The following is a 24,751-nucleotide window of genomic DNA, read 5'->3' on the forward strand; positions in this document are numbered from 1 at the left end:
GCCCCGTGTGCGGGCAGCAGGACGAGCCCCCCCCCCCCCCCCCCCCCGCGCATCCTCCCCGCCCTGCGCCGGGCGGCTGGGCAGGGCGCTGCGCTCCCCCCCCGGGCGGCCGGGGCCGCTGCCGCCGCTCCCCTCCGGCCCCCCCGGGCACCCGAGCCCGCTCCTGCTCCTCCTCCTCCTCCTCCTCCTCCACCACCTCCTCCTCCTCCTCTTCCCCGCCGAGGAGCCGATGGCCGCGGCTGGGCGCCCCCTGCAGCGCGGCGGGGGAACGGCGGCGGGGTGCGGGACGCGGCCCTCGGGCTACCGTCAGGGCACCCCAAAATAAGGCGGAGCACAGCACACGGGTACGGGCGGCAGCTGCCCCGCACGGCACCCAGCACGGCTCGGGCAGGGCGAGCAACGGGGCTGGGGAAGCACCAGGCACGTAGCGGGGCTTGGGCTACAGCTCAGCAAAACACACGTGCGGAGAAGGGCGGTGGAGGGTTCAGCAAAGTCAGGCCTTAGAAACTGGTAGGGCTGGAATTGCTCTGGGTCGAGGCAAAGCTGCAGCGAGCTGCTCTGGGTTACCAGCTTGTATCTCAGGTACAGCCTGGAGCAAGCGCTGCGGGCTGAGTGACACGGCTCGAGAAACCTGAGGCAGCACAAACTGCGGCGGTGTGGAAGGGGCTCGCAGTAACACCCTGCGGTAAGCGCAAAGCCGGCCGTCGAAGGACTGACGAGAAGACAAAAATCACTCCGGTACCTCAAAATGGTGAATGGCTGTGACAAGTTTACCAACTACAGTTACCGTCTAAACGTAGGGCTCTAAGCAAGAGCTATCGGTAGCAGAGGTGGAACAACACGAGCAGTTCTCCTTCCTCCTGGGCAGCAGCAGAACAAAGCACCGTGCACACTGAGGGCACAACCAGGGCTTCTCCCTCTCCTCCTTGGGCCAGGCTAGGGTTAGCACTAGAGAAACAAAGGGCCGGAGCGTCTTAACCCGGCTGTTAGAAAGAGACCCAAGGGCAAGGCAGATGAGCAACGGCAAAGCCTAAAACTAAGCAGACCGCAGAAATGACAATCTCAGTCCCTTGTGCTGGATACAGATTTGAGCAGTGGTAACTCCTGAGGCTTCCACGTTACAGCCACCACTGCAACCAAGTCACCTTCGTGGGGTCAGCCTCAGGTGATGGACAACACTGCAGCACCTGTTAGTACACGCACAGGCCCGAGCTCTGACAACAAGCCCTCACATCACCCAAATATTGCAGGTCTTGTACAAGAAAGCCGAGAGCTGCTCAGCAGGTAAGAGGTAACAGAAAAATCAATGGCAACCTCTGCTGGTTGGTTTTTGATGCAGGTAGAATGCTTGTTGCCTGAATTGTAATGAAAGGGACAAAGTGATTGAAAAATAAGGACATCTGAATTCTTTCTTTATGAGCAGACTTCCTCCGCTACAGAAACAAAGGGCCTGCTGCCAGCTGCCAGCGGCTGCAGCACCGCTGCTGCTCCCGGAGCCCAGCGCCCCGGGGCAAACTGCAGGAGAGTGGCTGCACCAACCTGTATGGGATTTTACATGCATTTGGAGGCAAGTGAAAATGAAAGCACAAATCAGCTAGTCCTGATGAGACTACATGATTCCAGTCAGAAGTTTACAAGATTACTGGAACGGTTCATCACAGGCAGCACATTAAAAAGCTGCACAGAAAAAGTTTTCATTGGGGAAAGACACATCAGGGACTCTGGCACGGTTCTAAATAAAACGCGCTTCACAATTTTATTTGCATCTAAAGAAAAGGAAGTGAGAAAGAGTAGTTATAGTGGCAGAATACAACAGGTGTCCCTAGGCAGGTATTCTGCATGCAGCATAAATCCCACAGATGGTGCTGTCCAGGAGGACAGAGCACTCTTCCTTCAAGCTGAATGGAAGCAGGGATTCCACACCTTCTTTGGGAATCATCTAGAAACAACAGAAGTTACCATCCAAAACAGGAGACTCACACCAAAGCACCCTGCTAAAAACAGAGATGTGAAAGGAACTTGAGCATGTCTGAAAAGAAAGCCTGTGAAAGTTGTAGGGATGGGCATTGCCCTGCAAGGAAGCGAGGTAAAGCTCCGACAGAAACAGCCTGTCCAGAAGTTGACTTAGGAGCTCCGAGCAAGGAAGCAACCTATTTCTCATTTCTCTTATCTGAAAATGAATCAGAATATTGCCATTTTCTAAATCTTCCCCCCCCCCCCCCTTTTTTTTTCCATAAGAAAACAGGACTGATGCAAGCAAATCCTGCAATGCACAAAGCAGCAACTATCTCATTGCATCACTCATTTCTCCTTTGAAGTCTTCCAAGACTCTGTTAAAATATTGGACTGTCAGCTGGACTAAATGGACTAAGTTTCTCTAAAATCTTTTTTAAAGAAAGCCATTGATCAGAGCAGGGAGATGCAGCTGAGAGCATGGGATGCAGAACATAGCAGTTACTTGTTCAGATGCAGACCCAAATGACAATGCCGATTCACAGCTCTCTACCAACTCCTCTTCTTTTCTTTTGCCCAAGTCTTTGCTATTTTCTTCCACCCACCTTCTTCTCAGCCTATAGAACAAACGTGTCTCTTCAAGTTGCTTTATTTCTTTTATCTTTACTACCTCTGGCATTTATTTGTCCACCACATCATATGAATACCCTGGTTTTGTTTTTAGGGCCTCCAGAACCATTTTCTTCCATAAAGGTTGCAGCTTGTAGTGCAGCTTAAAGAGGAAGAACAGGAAGAGAAATCAGGAGTTGCCTAAAAATTCTATTTTTATGGCTTATTTTTGTTGTTGTTTTCTTCTTATATATCAGACTAGTGTTCATAGTTGCTCCCGAAGTCTGATCAGTGCTATATTTAAAGCTGAAATCAGTTTTGGTTTTGTGATGTAAAGCCTCTTCCCGAAATCCACCCCCTGCTACACCTGCCTTGAAAGAGCTCTGACTTACACAAGTGCACAGGTGAGCAGGCATAGAACATGAGATACAAATGTATGCGTGTACACATAAAAGCACTATTTCATCTCCAAACAATCGTCAATCTATTAAAAATATTTCAGCTGGAAGGCACTTCTGGTCCAACATCTTCTGAAAGCAGGGCTAACTTCAAAGTCAGGTCAAACGCCAAATTCTGGCTATACTACACGAGGACCTATCCCACTGAATTGGGAACATCTCCAGGGATGGAGGTTTCACAGCTTGCCTGGCCCCTGGTCCAGTGTTTGGCCAGTCCCACCCGATAGCCTCATTTCTCCTTTCTGCTATCACAGATCTGTACACAGCGCCATAAGTCACTTTATAAGCTGCTGGATCCACATACCCCAGTGCCTGCAGAAGAGATCAAGCGATGCAAGTTCCATGGTTACATTTTTGAAATGCAGATGCTCTATGGAGCACTTACCTCACTGTAAGAATGAGGAAGAATTTATCCCTAATTTTCTTCTTAAAGGAAGAATTTCTCTCTAAAACCTCCATCAGGCTTTCCCCCATGAGAAAGGAAGCTGATTTTGATGGCAGCAACTGAGTAGGAGCTAGAAGGCAGGGAAGAGGGAGGAGGCCAGGATAACTTGGACTGGATGGGCGGGAGTTTGGTAGCAGGCTGGAAGGGGACAGTTGCTGTCTGAAAAGTCAAGGTATGGGAGGGATCTGGGAGGGAGCTAATGAGCCCTGCTGGTCCTCCTGCTCCAGCAAGCTCTTTTGCTGCCTGCTCCTCAGCTGGACTCACTGCCCATTCGTTTCCCAGCGCTGTTTCTGGTGTGCCAAATACTAGCCAGTGTTGGATAAATGTGAGACAATTGGAATGCTGTGATGCAGAGCAAGAAATAGGCAAAAAGCATTATTTCTGTGTTGTGGTGGACCAGTAAAGACAGCTGGGCATGCATGTTTGCAAGTATTGTGCAGTCCTTTGTGCTGTTATCGAACAATGGCATTAACACCCCTGGAGTTTGTAACTTCAGAACTAGCTACAAATGTTATTTGTGTATTTAATAAATATTAAACAAATTCTTAAACTGCTACAATTTCCCTTAAAACATTACTACCTATGATGTCATGAATTTTCTGAATTTTACATTACAGAACATTTTTGTTCAGGAGAGGGTTCTCAGGATTATACCATAGCTCGTAGGACAAATGGAACTCACTTCACACGCACCATTTGGAGTGACATATCCCACCAAACCTCCGTGCCTCAAACAATAGAAATAAAACACTCTGGAATAAACTATCTATCAAGAAGTGAATTTTCTTCAGGGAATTGCTGTGAAGTGTAATGAATGGTGATAATTAACGTTTGTCGAGAATTACACATAGCACCTGCTTGAAAAAATAGTATTTAGGATTAATGTTGTGTAAGGATGCTATTTACTAACTGACCACATATAATAAGAAATGCCCTAAAATGAACAAAAAAGGACAATGGAAAAATGAAAAAAGGTCTTAGGAATGGTATGAAAAGCAAAAAATTAGAGAGAGGCCCACAGACAGGATCATGTGGCTGCCATTAAAGCTAATCCAACTGTCCTTAAACCAGACATAGCTTTAAAAAAGTTAAGTGGCAAAAGCATGCAGACTTACTACGCACCAGTGCTCCAGGCAGCCCGATGAAGAGCCCCGACTTTTCCTTTAACTCTTGCTTTTGATTGTGTGACTCATGCTTAGTTAGCGCTTTGTGAAAGCATACTTACATTCTAAAAGAGCATGCTTTTCATTCCAAATCGTCCTTCTGCCTTTCAACCACCATAACAAATCCATGTGCTGTGCAGCTATCCTAGCATAAAACAGTCTGTGTGTGTGGAAATACACTAGAGCAAACAAAATTGAATTAGCTATTAATTACATTGTACTGCCTTCAAGAGACAATTAAAAGTTACACCTGTTAAATATATCACATGGCAAAAGATAGCAATTAAGAACTGTAAATAAAGAAACAATGAAACCTAGAGAATAGTCTGAATAGCACAAGTATTACCCTTGTCCTATGGGAATCATTCCTCATGTATTAAAATAATACCGATTCTTTTTTTTTTTTTTTAACAATACTGATTTTAATAATATCACATTCCTTTAAACTTTTTAGAGGCACATTTTGACCTAGTTGTGCTTTTACTAATACTTTTGTCCGTCAAGCCAGGCAGTACATCCTACAGATATGTTTATAACAGTATTCTAAAAACGTATCACAACTGTGCACCACGAGAGGCTATGTTCAAAAGGATTCCAGCCGACTTCACAAAAGCATAAACTCAGCCAGTATTAGTGGTAATTCCATTTCAGCATACCTACTGAAAAAATCACAAACATTATGATCACCTACTTGACTTTCCACATAATACAAGACAAATAGTTGTCTTAAACTACAGCATGACCTTTTGAAAGTGATTTTGATTTAAAATGAGTTCAAACGATGAATAATCATTTGCAGTACTGATTAGGAAGCCAAGTTTTGAGGCTTACCCAAAAGCAACTACTGAGACGTAAACACAAGGATCAAAACCATATACATGTGTCAGTCTTTTGGAATCACAAGTTTGGATGCAACAAAGAAAAAAGTTGAAGTATATGCACATATAACTTGCATTCTTCATTGCCTTTAAAAAATAAAAAGTGCCCAATATTAATTCTTTAAATTCTTCCAAGAGCACCATCTCTATTTTATCCCTGAAACACACTAGAGCTCAATGCCAGGGCCACACATCTGCAAACTACTTATGACCACCACTGCATGTGGTTCCAGATCCTTTTCCATCTCAGTACAATATTATTAACTTTCACAATGACAAACCCATACTATAAAAGCTCCCAGCACAACCTTGTCAGCTTACTTTTAACAAAAATAGGTGTGTACACAGTATATGGGCTTAGAAGGATGGTGGAAAATACGCTGAATTAGTGTGCTACACATGATTACTGAGAATGTGTGCTGAAAGTTACAACGCACACAGCATTTGCACGCATAATTTATTTTCTTCTCAAAAATAGTTTTAAATCCTTCAGAATTATCTGCTTCACTCCAGTTCTCTTTTCTAACTAATTGTTAACTGGCAGCTAGCATTGGACGACAAATTCACAGATGCACGCCAGAAATGGCTTCAATTCCTCTTTTTATGGCCGCAGCCTATATTAAACGGTCCTAGTGCATTCTCCCAGAGCACCCAGCCTAATAAGAAGATGGGCTGGCTGGAAACACGTGCCTAGTTACACAGACAATTCAGTTTTGATTTGCTTATACAATGGGCACATTCCACCCTAAACATTTCCCTTAATAGATTCTTTTAAACAGTGCTTCCTCAAGGATACAAGGGGCGCCACTAGCTCAGAAAAACACTGCACAACCAGGACCATTAGGAGAAAAAGTGACAGCTTTACCCATTGGTATAGGCAAAATCAGTTAAGAGCTAAAAGATTCAGAATTTGTTTTAGTGCAAAATCTGCCGAGGAACACGTGGTACCAATCCCAAACGTGGACCCACTGTTTCCCGAGAACAAAAAGGTGAAAACAACCCAAGTAAATCTGTGATTTTTAGACAACTATCTTTACACAATGTGCTACTCAGTATTACTATTCCACCAGTTTTGTGAAGAAATGGAAAAGAGGAGCATGGAAAGAATATGGCATGAAAACTATTTATAAACTGTAATGTGGTACAATTTCTTTTTATGGGTTTTAAGCTCAGCTTCATTTAGACTGAATTTTCCTCCCAGCTGGAACTGCTGAAGAGGTATCACTTATAGACTCCACACTGCAAGAGAAATATCAGCACACACTCACATCAATACCATGTACGAGAAAGGATCAGAAACAGTGTCCTACACCTAGAGAAGTCTGGAGGGAAAATTTAGCATACAATAGCATCTGAAGTAGACTCTCAGACTTGGAACCTGGCAATGACAGATGTTTGAAAATGCCCCTGAAAGCAAGAACTACTGACCTATTTTCTCCTTCCAGAGTTAAAAGTTAGCTAATTCCAGTTTATAAAATCACCTCTCATCTGGTAACTACGTTACAAGTTTAATAACATCTAAATACATTCAATTTCCAGTATCTATTGAATTTTGTCTTAAACTAGTTTGATTGTATTATATAATGAGGACATTTATATATAAATCTAGAAATTGGCACACATAAAATGTCATGTGAGCTGAGAAATCAGTTCTATTTCTTTTTTTGAATAAAAAATGTCATTATTTGCCATATTTGCCAAAGAAAAAAATGAAATTGAACACATACTTTGTCAGTACTGTTAATAGCTTAAATATCTCTTTAATAAAAAAAGAGTAGCAGCAAACTGAAGAACAGAATTTTCCAATTCGTGCACTCTGTGTACAGGCCTCTTTTGTTATTATGTCCAAGCAGAGACAATTCAATGAGTTTGCTTTTTAATGCATGTATTCCCCCGTCAAGATTTTGCAAGCATATTTTACCCCTTTACCTCATAAAACTTACCACTTATATACATTTAAAAACAGAGGGCTTGCTTATAAATTGATTTCAGGTCTTGCAAAAAATATTACAAATCTTTTCATGTCCAAGTTGATCTGATAAATCTATACAGCCAAAAAAAGAAATATCTACATAAGCTTTGCTTCCATGAAACCTCAAAAAAAATTGATACGATTTCTGTAGGTAAATACTAAGTACTTCATATTCACTTAGTTTTTAATTCTACCTTACATCTGCACATCAGATGTAGGAGATGTCTTTAAAACTAGCATTGAGACATCCCACATGCACGCATGCCTTAACAACACTCACTGGGCAAATGATGTTCTGGATTGCTAAATCCCAGGCAGAAGACAGCATTTTTGAGAGAATCTATAAATGTTTTTGGAACGGACTCTATCAGGGAATACAGAGATCAAGTCTATAGATCAAGTTCAAGTCCAGCTTCTATCACTAATATTAAATTCACTATTAAACTTTTCCCTTCTGCTCAAAATTGAGCTTTGAAGCTAAACACCAACCTCTTCATTCATAGGGTTTGAAGAGGTATCACATCACACAACTGCCCCAGCTTGGCAGATAAACACACTGCGCGACATACTAGACTCCAACTAATTGACATTATGCCTGGGAAGGCCACATGGAAAGAAATGGCAGCAGTGGGTGCTACCTGTTTTATTTGCATAGTATGCCAGTGGCAGTTATTTTTACATGGCCACTGGAATTAATTTGGCTTGAAAAGGCACACAGAATGTTTACTGAACACCCTTCTTCCCAGCACGTCTCTAATGTTTGCTGCAAGAACAAACTGAGCATAATTTGTCCTCATATTTTTAATGAAAGATAAGATAAAGAATGACATGACAAAAATGGAGTTGTTGGCTGCAAAACAATCTTCCAGTAAGAAAAACAAACAAACAAACAGAAAGGACAGCTTTCAATAGAGTAAAGAAAAATGCTTCCTGTTTCAGCAGCAGTTGCTACATCTTATTTATAGCCATTCTATACAGTGAAATAAAGAGATTGGACATTACTCAGTTACACTACTCTAATACACTACATACAATGCATAAAAATAAAATCTCAGTGGTCATTTTCTACAAAAGAAGAGGCTTTACACAGATATCTGCATTATTTTTTCTGCACAAGTTATGAAAACAATCAAAAAACTCCAGTCAAAAAACTCCAGAAGAAATCAAATAAAACTAGATTAAAAACAACAACAAAAATTCAGCTCATGCTCTAACCAAAGTGCTCACAGGGGAAGAGCTTTGCTACATTCCCACCACCCCCCCCCCAAAGGTTCTTTGTAAAACAAAGCAAAAAAAAAAAGTGAGGAAAAAATGGTTACATTCAAAAAGCTATATTTTATTGTTATGGCAACTGATGTGCTAAAAATAAAGAAATAAAGTTGTTATGGCAACTAGAATTTTAAAGGCAGTCAAAAGTAGAATAATCAAACATTCTCTTGGCTTAAAATGTAACGTCTATGACTCAATTTTCAGAAAGAGCTTCAGAGACAAGTAGTGTTCCTTTTTTTGACTCTGCTTGGGAGATCACAATTAGCGCAGGTTTCAGATTGCTCTGCAGAGCACAAGACAGGACGTGAAGGCAAACAGAAAATTGGGCTTTCCGAGTCCCCACACCTCGTGCTACCTTCTTAATGCCCCGGCAGCCTTACCGAGCCCTGCAGCACCCAGCAGCTTATTACCACCATAAACTGCAACCGGACGCTATGTCAGCACAGTGATCAGAGAACAACATATAACTGAAAGTTACTCGATGGTTTTAAATCAAACGTTGAAAAGTTCAGGAACACCAAAATTCCTCTGTCTGAGCAAGCAGAGTTCTGCCCTTTATATGGATGGGATTATAAACATGGCTATAATTACAAAATCGTACTATACTTAAATTTCTGATACATGGCTGACCATCTTTACAGGACTCTTAGCTTACACAAGGACTTCGACAGTGCAGCACAGGCACAGAGAACTCACTCTCTGACAGCCAGCTCTTGACAGATGCCAAAATTGCCACTTTTATTAAAAAATTAATAGAACCTTGCACTGTGAAACTTTCCAAGGCTCATAGCCAGATAAGCCTTAATTAATATTAAGCAAAGTATTTAACTGATGCTTCAGAGCCTTACAATTTTGAAGAGTAACTTATAATGGAAATCCTTCCACTGGAACCACGCATGTAGCATTCGCTTGCGTTTCCCATGAGGGCTAACATTTTAGCATGGTACATGCCTTGCACTTTGTCTTCCCTGCTGTTCACCAAGGTTCCTAGTAGCGTTACTCAACTCTTTTCTGACCCACATGAAAGCCTTGGCTCCGTCCACCAGAGCTTTCAATGTGCACAGGGTGCATGGCCAAGAATTCAGGTTCGGGCTAAAAGAATCAGATCAACTCCTGCACAGAAATCAAGAGCTGCACGTCGCAAATTCAAGCAATGCATAAGGAAGCGCAGCAAGGGTAACAAAGAGAAATTTTTGTGCCGTTTTGCTTCCCCAACCTCCATATTAATCCACGAGATTAGGTGCACAGGTAACTCATTCCCCCTTAGGCATCCCACGAAGCTACAAGTATTTCTAGAAGTGCAAATAACAATGCAGGAAAATACGTTAATTGCAGAAGCTCTTGACTTTGTCACAGATTCACCAAAGGAAACTCCACGTACTATAGTCGCTATACATAAATTTTCATCAGTCAAGATAAACCTTACACATAAGAATACCAAAGTTTAAATAAAAATTTCAGAAAGTATTCTCTGTAATGCCTAGGTTCAAGGAGCCAGGCTGAATATTCTCAAGGCTTGCTGCTGACTCAACCAGTTACTGAAGACAGAAGACATGCTGTTCTGAGCTTCCTATGAAATTAGTTTCTTCATTGTATAATTTTCTAAAATTAATCAACTGCATGTTTGCCTGAAGTGCAAGTCTTTCAGTTCAAAGAAAATGTGCAGCGGTCCAAATATCATGCCACTTAACTGACAGCTACATTAATCCATCCCTTGTATTTGCATCCAGGGGGCACATTTCTTTTTATATCAGATATAGCCATTCTGCACTGAACATACAATATATATAAGCATCCCAAAAGAATATTTATTCTAATATGTGCAGGCCCATTTTATCCCTAACGCATATTTTTAGATTTGTAATTTTCCATAAAAGAAGAATTTGAGAGCAAGTGATTTTCATAGAAAGGCAAAGGAAATACTGCAAGGTGTGACAGAGACCAAAAGCAGTTTCTGAAATTACAGTTATGAATTCATTACAAAAAAAACAAAAAGGCAGCATCATTCCAAACGCTGCCACTAATTCCTTTGCCATACAGATAACAAGAAGCATACCTCAAGTGCAATTTTACATTAACACAAAGCTATCTGAAGGCTGCCAGGAGACAGCCCCCTGCTCCTCCTGTCCTGCCCCTGCTGCATGCTCCCATCTCAGCCCGTACACCACAGCTACCCACAGAGGCAGCCTCACTGCCCTGACAGGGAAAAGGAGGGTAGGAAATTTTCTAAATAAAAATCTACAAGCGACCATGATGCAACAGCCTTGCAACTGCAGTAGAAGAAACCTCTTCTGGAAAGCTGACAGCCTGGATAAGGCATAGCCTGAAACTGCACCCCCAGATGAGACGGCTTAGTTTTAGCTTCAGACTGTATATTGTACTACCTGGTCAGAAGAAGGTTGTATTTTGACACAGGATCGCTTCTGAGACCAGCTGACCACACGAACATTGCTTTATCAAATACAGTATCTGATTAAAAGTGATACAGCTCCATATCACTAATATTCCATTGTCAGCTCGAAAAACATCTGGTGAAAATTTACCACCAGAAAAAAATTCTTAGCTGCCAAAATATTTGTGTATGTTCACAGAAACCTACATAAAAGATTACTAGAAAGAGTAAATGCACTAGCAGACTGAAATTGTCTCCTTTTAGTTAGTTTACCTCAGCAACTGCAAATTTGGCACTGACAGGGAAATTACTCTTAATTGGTATGAGTATACTCATCACTACAAAGGGAAAACATTTATGGGATACAAGCAGTAAATAAGATCTATAGGTCTCTCATTGCCTTCAAAGTGATTGCTGTGAAATGTAGTTAATACTAGCTCATCCTCTTAGAAGAATATCGTATAAAGAGAAAAAATGAGTAGTGATAAAATCCCAAACTACAATATAAAGAAGTCATACATAAATTAAGCTTGAAATAGGTATCTGAATTCTCCCCTATATTAAATTCCAGTTGGAATTTAAATGATGTGTTCATAACGTATATATGCTTTAATTTTTCTACATGTGCATTTCAAGCCTTTTTTCGTTGTTGTTGTTACAATTTTAATGTTTGTGAATTGTCCACTGCTAGCTGTACACCGCTGTGGTAAAACGTGCTTTACCAAAACATTGACCACCATTTTTAGCCTTGTTAACAAAGGTATTTTAAGAGACTTCAAACAACTGTGGTTCTTTAAGAGAAACAGGGGCTACAAAGATGGTGAAGGGCCTTGAGGGGAAGACGTATGAGGAGCGGCTGAGGTCACTTGGCCTGTTCAGCCTGGAAGAGAGGAGGCTGAGGGGAGACCTTGTCACGGCCTACAGCTTCCTCACGAGGGGGAGTGGAGGGACAGGTGCCGATCTCTTCTCTTTAGTGACCAGCGATAGGACCTGAGGGAATGGTGTCAAGCTGTGACAGGGGAGGTTCAGGCTGGACATCAGGAAGAGGTTCTTCACTGAGAGGGTGGTTGCATACTGGAACAGGCTCCCCAGGGACACAGTCACAGCACCGAGCCTGTCAGAGTTTAAGAAGCGTTTGGACTGTGCTCTTAGTCATATGGTCTGAATTTTTGGGTAGACCTGTGTGGAGCCAGCAGTTGGACTCGATCTTTATGGGTCCCTTCCAACTCGGGATATTCTATGATTCTATGAAATAAAAAGCTAGACATGAAGAGTACTTAGGGATCCTTTGATTCTTAGTGTTCTTTCCTGAGCATTCAGGGCTCTCTAACTCCCATCACATCAAGCACTGACATATTGAAACCAGCAATTAGGTAGTTCACTCTCTTAAAAAGGATTTAGAAACAATAGTTTTCATAAAGCAGGCACAGGAAATACTGCTTATTTTGCTAACTGAGTTTTGCACCCTTTTCTACGTGAGGAAGGTTAGGACCTCAGATTGGGCTGGTACTCTTAATGCTAAGAATTTAAACAACCTTTCAAAATCATACAACAGAACTTACAGCTTTAATTCAGGCACAAACCATTCCAAACGTGATTCAGATTTTCAAGAAAATCCTTTTTAGATGGAGTTACTGCATTTGGATATGCAAGCACCTTGCACATGCCACTGTGGCAGTTCTGCATGCAGCTGACACACAAATGGCCTTCCAATTTACATGTCAGACTCAGGCTGTCCCAGATTTCTTCCAAAGACTAACGTCACTATTAATTTATACGTGCAATAACAGAAATTAGTCAGCCTTATAAACAAGGCATTTAAAATACAATTACTGTGTTTTTCAGTGCAGTCTTCCAATTTCTAGACTGCAGATGCTATATGTATCGCTGAACTCCTCTCAAACTAACTGCTCCATTACAGTAAAATATGCAAAACGATGCTTCGTATCCTTCAGTCACCTTTAGATAACTCCAGGCCTTGAGTAACACAGCCTCCCGAACTCCAGTTATGCAATGTTTGAGAGCAAGGCATGGTTAAGAAGTTGGCATACAAAGAATTTCAGATGAAAGGTAATACCCTGAGGAGGCTGACTTAAAAAGAAAAAAAATATGTATGTTCTCAGGAATTGCAGTGCTCTTGCAATTGTCCACACACACAACCATTTGATATGGTGTAGGGCACTGTTTAGATTAAGCAGAAAGATGCAGGCACAGGATACATATGCATTGCAGAAAGACAACACACTGCAGAGAACTTCAGAAAGGAGCAGCACAGAACACCGACACTTCTACCGAATTCTGCTGTGGCTGCTCTCTCAGCATCAACATGATTACTGCTACAGGAAAACTGAACAGCTCTTAAGAAACCAGTATGCAAATTAACCCAGGATATCTATTAGCATTTTTATCTACAGAGGGGCATCAGGGATTTTAGAAACGAGCTCTGAAGTACAAAGAATTTACCAGAACTACCAGCTCTTATTACACGCTACATTGTAAAGAAACAGCAAGACACTGAGACATCCCTGCTTCATCTTGCCCAACAAAATGCTTTTATCAGCATATAGATGCTATACATATATTGCACATACGCTATACACACACATACACAGAGTTGATGAGAATATCAATTTAAGTATCAATTCTTCCAGTAACCATCATTTAAACCCACTCAGGCCATAATACTGTTATTATCATTCTATTTTAAGTGATGAGCAACTACGCTCCCCTACTTCTGCAGATAACAGATCATAAAGTCACAGAGACCACAACAGAACATGGTCTCCAAGAAGACAAATGCAAATCTCATTTGCACTCTACCCTTCAGAACAAATGCGTTAATTTATGGGATTTTAGAGCTAGTAGGTCATACAGCGTCCCAAGAGCCAGGAATTGTGTTGTGTCATTTTAATGCTATCGTAAGTGGTTATGTACAAAAAAGAAATTGCAAGAGAATTCTTAATGTTTTATACCTCAAATATCATGCATAAAGGTTAAAATTAATATAAAATAAAAATTATTAATTGATGCTATTCCTTTTTTTTTTCCTGAAAAGAGCTGTCATTAAACATAAGAATTTCTTTGAATATGAAGAGTGAACACAAGATTTTCCCTTTTTGTGCACACAAAAATTGAAAGATTTTCTCCAGATGAGCTATAAATGAATCAAAACGTGACAGATTAAATTCACCTTAGGGACACTTTATTCCTGAATTTGTAACAGAAGTATTAACATTTACTATGAAACTAGGTACCTTGGTACATTTGTAATAAACTAAACCTTTTATCTGGTCTGAATTTAAATGAAGCTATTTAAAGAATTAAAACTTCTGTCAACCTCTGCTCTTCAGAGGCAATACTTCCTTATTAATTTCTATAAGTATTTTCAGTTCATCTCTAATTTATTATTCCACAACATGTAGCACCACTAAAATAATTCAAACAAGCAGAAAACCAACCGCCAGGAGTAACAGCTCAGCTTATACCAAAAATGAGGTGTCCTATCAATCCAACCAGCATATGATCTGATCCTTCTCTACAAATCACATCAAATTAACAAAATGTCAAGAATCTACCTGCCACGAAATGAACAATCTAAGTTTAACAAAACTGGTAAGTAAAAGTTATCCTATCCCTCCCCTTTTTCAGGGAAGGTAGGGGTAAGTAAAACTTGTGAATCTGCCTATACATATTGAATAAGTTGAATTTAAAACAAACATGAAACTGGAAACGTTACACATACATCTCTCAGTGATCCGTTCCTCTACAGTTATTTTACTTCATATCTAAGCATCTAATTCAAAAAGCAATAAAAAAGTAGTATTCATTCTAGTCAAAAAATGTTTTTTTAATAATTGATAATCGATCCTCATCATGTATATTTTTAAATAATTGAGAAGCATATAGCTATACCATTCTTGATACCTAACCTCTTTAGAAGTGAAGCAAGACCTTTCCTAGTTAGCATAAAGAAATAAGATTAAAAAAAACTAGAACAACAAAAATATTACAGATTGGCATTTTCCAAAGTATTACCACTGAAATTTCCCACTGACAGGAGTTAAAAATACAATATGGAGATGGGCATGCCGTGTTTGTTGTATCTGTAATCACAGACTGGGCAAGGTACCATCTCCAAAGACTTCAAAATTCTTTATCTTCTTTATTTATTTTTGCAAAAGGAGGGTACTTATTTTCACTACACTACTTGCCTAAGCACACACCACAAAAGACGAGATGCTAGTCTATTTGGGAATAATGAGAACATTTCACCACAATTTCCTGTTGGTGAGCAGAGTGCTCACCAGGCAGAGCTCAGAGGACACTGGATGCTCCCCACTGAACAGGGCAGAAAACACAGATTAGAATCATAGAACTATTAAGGTTGGAAAAGACCTCCAAGATCATCAACCATCACCCCATCACCAATGTCACCCACTAAACCATGTCCCTAAGCACCAAGTCCAACCTCTCCTTAAAGACTCCCAGGGTGTTACTGCTTTTAAAACCTTTGCTTTTAACACTAGAAACAGTCAAAAAACAATTGGCATCCAAAACACTCATTACGCAAAGTACAGTGGCAAACTTACAAACAGGTAAGTAGCCACGGCCCCTACCAGTGTGGACAAGCTTCTCAGAAGTCTGTCATCTCTGTAATCCACACCAGCCTCGGAGCTGGCCTTTCACTGCATGCCCTTTGGCATGCTTTACACACTCAGCACGTTTTAATTATTCTTGTGAAAGTTTTTCAAATGTACTATGAAAAGTATGAGCAAGAGCTGTTCTACTTCATTATTTCCGAAGTAATACGGAACACTGTCACTGTAAAGCATTACTTCAGGTTTCCATGGCTGCTGGCTTGTGTCTCTTCTGCTCCCGATTCCACTCAAACTATTTTTGTTCCGCTCTTTTTCCAGACACGATTACTTTTTCCTCTTGCATCTACCCAGAACAAAGTACTTGTTCCACAGCATATGCAAACAGTACTTACACTATCACTTGTCTATATAACTCTCAAGGGCAGCCTTTATAATACCCTAAAAGTGAGTTATGAAACTACTTTTTCGTAATTGAATGTTAGCAAGGCTGAACAGGCAGCAATGAGGCCTAAAGGCCTCCAGTGTAAACACCAGAAGTTTAGTTTGTCCTCTCTGTTCTCTGATGGAATGCACATTCTTTTTGTTGCCTTTTTATCAGGGGTTGTGTCCTGTACGTATCTCTGATCCTTCGGTTCTGTTTTGAAATCTCCATCACTGCAAAAAACTGCCTCTTCATAACTAGTTATCCGGGAGGACGACTCCAACTCACATGCTTTGTCAAGATCTTGGTGTGCTCGTATGTTTTCATCAGTCTCCAGGCAATTATTTATAGTGTTTGTAGACAAAGCAGCTACCTCCTTCATGCATTTGAGAAATGGCATGATTTCTTTGTTGCTACCAACAGTAAGGCCCTAGCATCTGCAGCCTTAACACTCAACGCTTCCTGGATTTTAAGTGCCAAATGAAGATATCAGACTGTGGAAACAGGTTAGTGCATTTTTCATCACAAATTTTATTGTTCTTCCCATTCTAATGGGCACATATTTGAATCGGGGTCACACAAAGCATAGATATGTCCTCTTTTTTTTTTTTTTAACCACTTGTAGAACACCCTTGATTTACAGAAGTCAGTGATTCAAAGAAAATAATTTCTAAGACCTCCAGGTTTTAAAGCTTGTCTCCCTACTCTTGGGTTGCATTGTCTTTCATTGTTATTTACTGCTTTAGAGAATTTGGAGATGCATTAAGGAAGGCTGCAGTATAAGTGCAAACTGATTGGACTAAATACAATATAGTGAATAAGCTGCTTTAATAACACATCAGAAAACGCTTAAGCAGTAATTTTTATATATATTTTTTTTAACTTTTTTTTTTTTTTTTTTTTTTTTTTTTTTTTTTTTTTTTTTTTACAAATGCATTAAGTTGTTGCACTTTGCGCAGAAGCATGAGCTCACCCATTCTCACTAAGGACAAAGATGCAGAATTCTAAACACAAATATTTGCCACAAAAATACTCTAATGTTTCAGTCCATTAACCAACCTGCTGTGGCAGCTGGCGAACAGTCATCTTTTTAATTAGCCTCCCTTACTGATTAATTAGTCTCAGAACACTGAGCAGTGGAACCCTGCACGATGCCATTGGGACAAAAGACATTCCTCTTCCTACTGCTAACTTAATGTCCTTTGGTATAGCTGCAAATAACAAGCTTGATTAATTTTCTACTCCAAGCAAAACAGTCTTTCTAAATAAGTAATCCTCTCAAACCATGGCTAAACTGTTTCACACAAATAAAAAAGCCGTGACATCACAACACCGGTTTCGAAGTCAACTACATTTACATGGACAGAGTGGTTCATTTGTAATCCCCTCCACATTCTATTCCTACCTATGCTAACAAGCAAGCATTAAAAGAAAATAAAGCAAATATTACATATGAAACAAAGAAGCAAATACCTTTTTTACTTTGGAACAGTGTCAGTAATTTCAAAGTGTTAAAGGGAAACATTTCTGTATTGAGTTTACATGAAAGTTCATCTTCAATCCTTTGAGATCTGTTTGGAGACAGATGCACTAAGAAAAACAGTTTAATAAAGTTAATTCAATGGCTGCACTTAAGCAGATGATGAAACTTCAACAACAGTACTTGCTAATTTTAGCTATCCCATTTTTAACTTTTAATTTTGGACAAGAGGTTACCATTACACTTCTGGGATAAGATGCTGACACCCCTTCTTCAGACTTCCTACAGCCCTACCACTATGAAAACACTTGCATTCTGAGAAGGTGCTTAGAATAATTGTAGTGGGTTTACGTGGCAAGGTTTTGGTAGCAGGGGGCCATAGGGGTGGCTTCTGTGAGAAGAATCTAGAAGCTGCCCCATGTTAGGTAAGGGCCCCACTGCTGACCAGAGCCGAGCCAATAAGCGGTGTTGTTTTGCGCCCCTGTGAGAGCATATTTAAGACAGGAAAAAAAAAAAAAAAAAACGCTGCGCCACACAGCAGCTGAGAGAGTGAGAGGAGTGAGAAACAGCCTTGCAGGTGCCAAGGGCAGTGAAGAAGGAGGGAGAGAGGTGCTCCAGGCGCCGGAGCAGAAGTCCCCTGCGGCCTGTGGTGAGGACCATGGTGAAGCAGGCTGTCCCCCTGCAGCCCATGGAGTACCGCGGTGGAGCAGGGTTCCACGCTGCAGCCCGTGGAGGAGACCACGGTGGAGCAGGTGGACCTGCACCGACAGAGGCTGCAGCCTGTGAAAGACCCCTGCCGGAGCAGATTCTGGGCCAGACCTGTAGCCTGTGGAGAGGAGCCCACGCAGCAGCAGGTGACCTGGAAGGAGCTGCTGCCTGTGGGGGATCCAGGTTGGAGCAGTTTGCTCCTGAGGGATGGACCCTGTGGTACGGACCCATAGCTGGAGCAGTTCTTGAAGAGCTGCTGCCTGTGGGCAGCCCCCGCCGGATCAGTTCAGCAAGGACTGCATCCCGTGGGAGGGACCCCACAGCACAGGGGACAAGAGTGACCAAGAAGGAGCAGCGGAGAAGAAGCGCTATAGACTGACCATAACCCCCGTTCCCCGTTCCCCTGCACCGCTCGTGGGGAGGAGGTGGAAGAGGGTGGATGGGGGGGAAGGTGCTTTTGGTTTCTTTCCTTTGTTTCTCACTTCTCTAGCTTTTTTTTTTTTAGTAATATGTAATAAATCTTACTATCTCCCCATGCTGAGTCTGCTTTGCCTGTCACGATAAGGACTGTGCGATCTCCTTGTCCTTATCTCAACCCTTGAGCCCTTTTCATCGTATTTTCTCCCCGTTCCTCTTTCAGGAGGGGGAGTGAGAGAGCGGCCGCCCACCTGAGTAAAACCACCACAATAATGAAATTGGGTTTATTCAAACATTTTTCTCTACTATAACTTGTATTTAGAGATTTGTAACAGAAGTCTTAAGATCGATCTGAAAGAAGTACAAATGGCAGCATCTGCTTGCAAAAGCACTAGAAGAAACAATAGAGACAGGGCTAGGAGAAAGGCAAGCGCTGACACACGAGGACAGAAGAGACAGCAGCCCAAGTGGCAGACGAGGAGAAGCGTCCTGCCACACCTCGAGCAGAAGGCCGCACACTGCTCAGGCCCCACGAGAGTTACCTAGCCAGCTGGAGAGGGCAGCAAAGCCGCCACGCACCAGCCCTGCCACCAGAACAGGCCACAAGCCTCCAACACACCCGCAAGGAGGAAGTGGAGGCAAGGGGCAGCGACGTGACTGATCCAGAGGCTGAAGGAAGCAAGCTTTGCGGGAAAAGACTGTGCCGTAAGAAATGCCCAGCTCTTAAAGAGGGCAAAAAACTTGCCAAAAATAAGTTTGTTGAGAATAACCAAGAGAAACCCGGGAGATGTAGGGAGCACTTCACAGCCAGCATCCCTTGTCCTCCACGTGTCACACAGCCGATCCTGGCCAAGGCAGCCAGTCACACACACCTTAGGGCTTCTGAGTACGTGGGTACAAGAAAATTAGCATAAGCAATATGTAAAGTGCAATTTCATTCTTGAATGCAGACTGCTTCTATTTGCCATAATTTACTGTTCTTTCCAGCAAACAAGTGCTAATCTTTAATTTTGTACCTGGACCTGCAGAACTTCTTAACTTGAAAGGTATACAGAAACATGAAATCATACTTTTTTTATTTGCTTTGGTTTTCGGTTTTTATTTTTTATTTATTCATTCCTTTAAAATGAGAGGATGTGTCTTGCAGGAGTCAGAAATTCCAGTATTGGTCAAAAAAGAAATAATAAGCTATGTATATTAGCTCTAAGTCAACTAGATGCCCTAACAAACTTCCATATAGCTGGTCCTTACTGCAAGAGAATTTTACCTCTGTGTGATTAGTACCAATTTAAAATAACCACATTACCAACAAATTATTTTTGTGATTTGGCAATATTTAATCCCCAAATCAATACCTCTCATATTTGCTTCAAAATTTGGGAAAATTCTCGGGATTTTCACTCTTCTGTAGAATGACTTGGTATGTTACTGGCCCAGACAAAAAACAACATTACACAGTCAGCACACAAAGCTATTTTTTGGCCAGCTCTTCTCAAGCTTGACCTTTTAATTAGTTATTATCTCTAACTGTTCTGGGCACATGCTCATATTGCCAAAGGTAATTATGACAACAAACAATCTTATTTTTGGTTCTCTTGAAAGTCATTTGGAAGGACAGACATTTAGTCTTTCTTTAAGCCTTTCGACTCAAAATCATCAGCCATTTCAAAAATTGGCATTCACATTCATACGTCAACTTCCATTGCTTTTGAGTAACACATTACTACCAAAGTCTAATTCATCTGAAATCAGGCTTCTTTCTCTGATCCTAGTGAGGGAAAAGAAAAATGAGAATTGAAAAGAAATTTTGTTTTCTTAATCCAGAGAATCGGCAACATTTCAAACTTTTCTGCATATGCTGTTAATTTAACTTTATACATATTGCTCATTTCTTAGTGGAAATCAGATTGTAAATGAAAGATCTCTTACTGAGGAATTATACTTTTAACAGATCATAAATCCCAGCTCAAAAGGATCCATCCCAAAGTTTTCAAACTACAGAATGTGAGTGGCTGTTTTCTTTTTCCGTTTTCTTTATTTTACGTACGCAACTCCATATTGCCCTGACACGTGTTGCTTTCTAAACTTAAGAAAAAGGAAAGGAGCTGAAAGCAGGTAGTTTCAACAGTAACAGTGCTATGGCATAGGAACCCAGTAACCCATAACACTGAAAAGGTGGATAGAAGCCTCGCCCTACAAACTCAACAGGGAAAACACATGAAAGAAGGAAAACATCTAAAATACAAAAGCAAAACATTATTAATGGGCAGCATAAATGTAAGAAATAAAACCTCTGTTCCATTTCAAACACAACAAGTGCACTACAGTAAGTTGCTTTATTACCACCATCAAGTGACAACAGATTTCCAACAATTTAACATCAACAATGCCTGACACCCATTCTGACAGTGACAGAGCCCTCAACTGTAACAGGGGGTAAACAAACTGTGGCTTGCCGGTGGTTAATTTATGGGAGTTCAAAATGTATATCATCATGGGAACAGTCCACCTAAGCGTCTTGAGAGGGACCACAAAGGTGAACGTGAAACACTGTCCAGGTAAGCAGGAGAAAAAACTTCCTCAACAAAGTGACCCTCACTTGTGCATTTGTTCTTCCATCTGCCTTCATCTAACAAATGGGCCTGACATGCTTTTACAAAAGCTCTATTTACCATCATTATCATCACATAAGATTTGCCTTTGTTTTTCCCCTTAAGAGAGAGGGATATGTATGTATCTCTCTGCTGATGTATGTTTTCTTTTCCCCTCTCTGTGCTGTACCACATGCAGCAGGGTCAAAAGCCTACGGCACACATACCAGAAAGGTAACTGAGGAAGATTCTGACTGTCATACAGTGCAGATTTACATGTATGTCAGAAGGGAAACAGCTGCCATATCACAACTCCTACTCTCTAAAATTGTATGCAAGGCCTGCTATTGTGCTCCAGTAAAGATTTCTGAGAGCCCCAGAGAAATCACCAAGCTGGAACTCAGCAGGCGATGTAAGAAGAGGCAGCAAGTATGGCTCGTCAGCAAGAAGTGGTTCTGAGAGCAGAAGTATTTCTGTATCCCTGCCCTCCTAGAACTCCAAACTTAGCCAGAGATGGGGAACATATCAGCGTGTGAAGACTCTGGTATGAGAATGGAAGCTCAGTTCACTAGGGCATTCTTGACTGTCAGCCTCCAGTGCACAGGATGAGCAGGGGACGTGCCTCTTGGAGATGGTATGGCACTCATTTTTCTTACAGGACAGAGATTTTGTTTTCCTTTATGCTGAAGTGAAACACTAAAACAAATCCCAAATTACTCACTCTCTTACACAACACACTGAACAAAGCACTTCTCTAACAGAAGAACTCTGCAGTAGATTTCAGAGCTCTGCACAGTGATGAATATATATATATATATATACACACACACACATATTGTAACACGCACACCAGATTTGTTAAGTGATGTGAATAATAGTTGGCCAATCTAACACATTACTTCTGCACAAACTGCATGCAATTGGCATAAAATAACAAATGTCTATATCACAATCTCTAAAGTAAATTTAAATGTTGAGTCTGCTATCATTCAGTTCATCACAAAGGGACACATTTTCAGCCTACCAACAACACCGTTTTCCTCCACTAGTAAGCAGTTTTACCAGGACTTAACCAGCAACACTGGAGTAGTTTTAAACTTCCTTTAAAGTTCCAGCATTTAACATAGTTCTCTCTGATCGCCAGAAAATGAAGTCACAAATTAGGCATCATATGTCCAATACTGGTAACTCCAGCTACTGGGTTTAACTTTTAACCTGTGACAGTAAAATGACAGTTTTCAAGATTTGTTCCTCAAGATAGGCCTCTAAAATTTTCTTTAGAAAAAAAAAATTACATCTCACATAATCAAAGATGCTTTTAAAGTCAAGCCTCACTCAAGAAAACTGCTCAGCATTCCTCACCTTACTAGTAAGTAACAGCTAATATGTTAATGACTACAGTACTCTATACCCTTTTGCTATGCATTACACAATTTAGCTGTGTTATTTTGATCACCAGGCCAAAAACAAACAAACAAAAACAAACAAACAAACAAAACCCTGCACCTATAAAAATGTACTTCCTTACAAATCTCCAGGTGCAGAGATTTTTCCACCAGGGCGCTCAGAGAGAGGGCTCTGCTGGAAGAGCTGTTACAAAGACCTAGGAAATTGAGCAGCATGGGACACGGCATCAAACTTCCAAGGCAAGTGGGCTGTAGCGGGGAGCTGTCAAAGGGAGAGCCGTACAAGGAGGGAAGCAGGCAGTGGGTTCAGGTTCAGCTATTGATCCTGCTTCCTGCTTCTTGTATCTCAGTGCACTCGATCCTCAGGACTGCCCAGTGCAGAACCCTGCCATCTCTTACCGCCTTGGGCTGTCTTACAGAAATGTGCTCAGGGATGCCCATGCTTACAGAATACTGAATGGTCAAGACACACACGAAAACATCCAGCTTTCAGAAGTGAGCCTAATTAAGACAGAGACAGTAAGCAGAATGACCAAAATACAAGGAGACAACGAATCTGTCCAGACTCATGAGTAAACTGAGAGAGTCAAGATGAAAGCTATGTATTTGATGGGAAGAATAGTTAATTATGGAAAAAATAAAGTACACGTTTGTATATTGGGATGGTAGCATACAAACAATGAAGAAAACAATCAGTTCTGCTTTTTCATACGGAAGTGAACAATGAATACTCAATAAATCTGTTTAACATGCATCTCATTATTAATACACTTAAGATCGACTGCCACACTACTACAAAATTTTTAGTAGGATTCAGAGAATATATATATGCCTAAATATTTATAAAGAGTCTAATTCACATTAGAAGCACACCAAAATGAAACAAAGAATTTTTGTTTACAGACACAATATTATATAAAGCTCCTAAAAAAAAAAATCTGACAAGTGTTTCCAGCACACCTAACATTAGCTATTCCTCAAAAGGTACCTTATTTTTGGTTTGGCATAGTATCTCCCCTGTTTATTTCTTTTCATGAATCCTTTAATCTAATGTATGCCAAATGGTGTAGGCACACGCAGTTATATACAGTCAGACTATAGAAGAAAGTTGGATTTCAGAATAAAAGAGATTTACTTTAGAAGAAAACTGAGTTTGCACAAATGCTACAGAATAGAATTTAATTTAATAATCCATACCAGTGTAATTTTTCATATAAAATACTGTATGCAATATCATCTTCCAACATAATGTCACTGAAATATTTCTGCCATGAAAAGGACAAATGTAGCAAGGTATTTTTAAGGCATGAAGCCCTAGCTTCAAGATCAGGATTGTATTTTAGAAGTTTTCCACTCCCTCCTCCGCTGTGCAACAAACATCTTCCCCACTTTTGGAAAGCAAGGGCAGAAAGCAACGGAGGTGGTTTTGATGCAACATACAGCTGACAGATGTCCTGTGAATGGTTCCTAAGGAAAATATAACCTAGCTACCACGTCAAAAAGAGAAGTTTACACTATCAAAATACCTTTATTAGTAAAGGAAAAAGAAGCCATGATGACAAACCTCACTCTGGGGACACTCTTAAACTTTAGTAACAAAGCTGGTAGATTAGATTAGGAGGCCAAGCATCAAAAAGACGTCACAACATTATGAAAGAACGCGTTTACTGTACCCCAGAACTTGTGCATGGACAGATGGTCCTTTCTCCGGCTAACAAATCCAACACTTTCTTTGAGCAACATATAGAAAGTATCTTCATCTCTTTGTGCCATTATGACCATTTTTGATACCACTTTTTTCCTCAGAGTGCGTAAGCACCCTGCCTTGCAAGAATTTTAGGACCACAAACAGTGAGTGTACTTCCAGAAACTGAACAGAGTTTTTGCCAGTACAGTGGTTCTCAATCTTTAAATCACAGCTATGAGCACTTTGGAACAGGCTGCAGACAACTTGAAGTGGTTATTAACCACACTGGCAGCATTAGCATACA

At 40.9% G+C, this 24,751-nt stretch overlaps 1 protein-coding gene across 19 annotated transcripts in view; it reads right to left on the bottom strand.

Annotated features, from left to right (window-relative positions):
* Window positions 1-24,751, bottom strand: part of RABGAP1L (RAB GTPase activating protein 1 like) — a 250,803-nt gene that overhangs the window by 162,972 nt on the left and 63,080 nt on the right. The window lies entirely within an intron of this gene.

This window comes from Cygnus olor, chromosome 8, assembly GCF_009769625.2.
Source record: "Cygnus olor isolate bCygOlo1 chromosome 8, bCygOlo1.pri.v2, whole genome shotgun sequence".
Classification (NCBI taxonomy): domain Eukaryota; kingdom Metazoa; phylum Chordata; class Aves; order Anseriformes; family Anatidae; genus Cygnus; species Cygnus olor.